The following is a 3,298-nucleotide window of genomic DNA, read 5'->3' on the forward strand; positions in this document are numbered from 1 at the left end:
TAGCAGCGATTGTCACAATTTTGGTCTACTTGACAATGGATTATCAAGAACATTATCTAAAGTCACCAACCTATCTCTAATTCTTCTATAATTTTTTAATGCCTTAACAGAACCCCCAAACTGAAGTCCAGGATTACATCGACACCACAAGGCTACATGGCTGTCGCCTTTACGAAGGAGGAGAAATAGCACTCCAATACACTTCCACGTGGTAAGCAATTTTTTGCAAATGTTAGCTTCACTTATGGACTTTTTTATTGGGTACACTTACACACGTGCCAGGACAAAATATTTTCTCTCTCCCTCTTGTTACACGTAATTTTAGGAGTTCTGTTGACAAAATTGTGTCTATGCGGGAGAAAGTGCTATCTTTTTTTGTGGTTTCATGAAACACGATCACCTATTACGATTCAGCGTCATTTCCGAAGAGCCTGTGGTCAGAATCAGCCAGATTTGAAGAGTATCAAAGTATGTTATGAAAAGTATTGGTTACAGAGAAACAAGTGGTAGAACTTGTGCGAGTGCGGACACTTTTGAGACCGTGCGTACTGCACTGCACCTAAGTCTGCCGAAATTGAGGCCCCACGATTCCAGAGAAACAGCTACACCGCAGACCACTGTAGTGATGGTTCTACACACATTGCTGGATTTACTTGCATAAACAGTGCAACTCCTTCAAACCTTGCAGCCGTGATCACTTGGCTAGCAATATGCTGATACGAACTGAGACAGACAATTTTATAAGGTTTGTTTTTTCCGATGAAGCTACTTTCTGCATATCCGGGACACGAAACAGGCATAATGTCCAGATCTGGGGGCTGCAGAATTTTCATATTGTTATACAGCAGATGATGCACTGCCGGAAAGTGAGTGTTTGGTTGGACCATTCGTTTTCACTGAGTCTACTGAGGTCAAAAGTGTATCTCGACGTGCTGGTATTTTGGTTCAAATGGCTCTGAGCACTATGGGACTTAACATCTAAGGTCATCAGTCCCCTAGAACTTAGAACTACTTAAACCTAACTAACCGAAGGACATCACAGACATCCATGCGCGAGGCAGGATTCGGACCTGCGACCGTAGCGGTCGCGCGGTTCCAGACTGTAGTGCCTAGAACCGCTCGGCCACCCTGGCCGGGTGTTGGTATTTTATGTTGCACCTTAGTTACAGGAATATCAACCGAGGATAGTGTTTCAAAAAGATGGTGCACCCCAACATTGGATGTTATTTCATCTCCAGTTCTTGGACGAAGCCTGTCTCCAGACGTGAGCTCCGTCGTTCTTTCTTTATGGGGTTACGTTTAGGGTAAACTGTTCAGTTCGCCCGTTCCTGATGTGCAAACTCCTACGACACTACTGAGAGATGCTGCAGACGTGGTAGCGAGATGTCAGCAAATACAAGGAGAGAAACTGAGAACCACGTAGACGATCAACGGGTAGGAAACGGAGCTTATGTGAAAGTGTGTCCTGAAAAAAATTATCAGTTAAGCTGCCATTTGCAACAAACCGCGTACCTCTATCTAGCACAGTTCCTTACAAATAAATTTTTGTAATCGCGTAAGGCTTTATGCTGATCCTGTACACTATCTCATCAAAAGTATCAGTACACCCCCATCTTATACGCAGTTGATGTGGTGAGGTGGACCCTCCCCCTCCCCCCTCCCCCCTCCCCCCGTATGTAAATGCAAGAAAGCAGGGAATGTTGCGTTGTCAGTAGAGGAGCAGCAATAGTAAACTGGGTCGCTCAGGAGAGCTCGGCGACTTAGAACGTGTACTACTGACTGGATGTGAGCAAATCCATCACAGACTTTCAACCATTTTAATGCTGCCCACATCGACTGCTGCTGACTTGAATGTGAAGTGAAGACCCGAAGGAACAGCCACCAGCCGCAGCTAAACCAAGAGCAGCAAAGCCATTGCACTAGTGAAGAGGTATCATCGCGCATAGCGGAGAGTGGATGTGTCAAAAATCGCATGAGAATCAGTGGAAAGAATAATTCGTGATTTTCAAAGCGCTACCAGCAGCTCAGCTACAGCAATGATTGTGCCTAGGGAGCTGAAATGAATGGGGTGCTGTGGTATAACAGCTCCCCATAAACCATACATTTCAGTGGTAGGTGACAGTTGAAGTGGTATTGAAGAACGTCGCCACTGGACAATGGGTTATTGGAACTGATTGATTTGGAGTCATGCATGACGTTTTGATTTGTGACGGCCCAATGGAAAAGTCTGAGTTTGGCGAATGCCTGGAGAACGTTAAGTACCATCACGCCAGACGTGAAGAGGTAGTGTCACAGAGTGAGGTTGTTTTACGTTGATAAGGTGTCTTCCCCCTTCTGCGTTTAAGGAAACGCATATTACGGCACTATGCACACTATACAGTAAAGGAACAGTTTGGAGACAATGATTGTTCGTATCAGCGGCAATGGGCTCTGTCATAAAGCAGTATTTGTGAAGCAATGGTTTACAGACAACAACATTCCTGACATGGACTGGTTTGCCCAGAATCCCGACCTGAAATCAGTGGAACAGGTTTGAGATGATTTAGAATGTCGTCCTTGCTCAAGACCACAGCGTCCAACATCACTATCTTCCCTGGTTCCGCCTCTTGAGGAAGACTGAGTTGTCACTCATCCATAGACATTTACAAACCTATGTGGCAAGTGTCTTCAGCAGAGTTCAAGCGGTGATATAGACGAAGATCAGATACATTGTTTAGTCTCACGTATCGATACCACTCCACTGGCACCTCAGAGTTGGCAAAGGAATTGCAGGTTTTCGTCAGACGCCGATAATGGTCGCTTGGCACCAGGTAGACCCAATGGAGCACTCCAGCTGAGCCACGCTTCCAGGGGCTCTGGACTACGAGCGCCCTCTGTCTCCACAATATAGGACTGCCCGTTGCAGCCACACAACCCCACCCGCTCTCGGGGCGTCTTCGCTACGTGACGCTACGCACACCCCACCTACTCGCAGCTCTGATACCATTGTTTATGCTTTGGTTCTGTAACACTTCTGATACTAAATGTAACTGGGTTTTCTCTTTTAATGCTAGTCAATTGTCAGGATGAGCATTACTGCAAAGGGCATTTGATTATAAAGCATTATGTCAGGGTGAAAATAATAAATAAATAAATTTTTATCTCTTGACAACATGTGGGCAGGGTGGGTTGTTCCTTGGCTCGGTATGAGGTAGAATGAAACAGCATTTTTACCTAAGGTAACTTATATTAAAGATTTGTACAACTGTTCCCTTACTCGATTGTTTTGGCTCGGAGAGCAGCAGCTGTGTCGTTTGCG

This window comes from Schistocerca piceifrons, chromosome 3 (genome assembly GCF_021461385.2).
Source record: "Schistocerca piceifrons isolate TAMUIC-IGC-003096 chromosome 3, iqSchPice1.1, whole genome shotgun sequence".
In the NCBI taxonomy this organism is placed as follows: Eukaryota; Metazoa; Arthropoda; class Insecta; order Orthoptera; family Acrididae; genus Schistocerca; species Schistocerca piceifrons.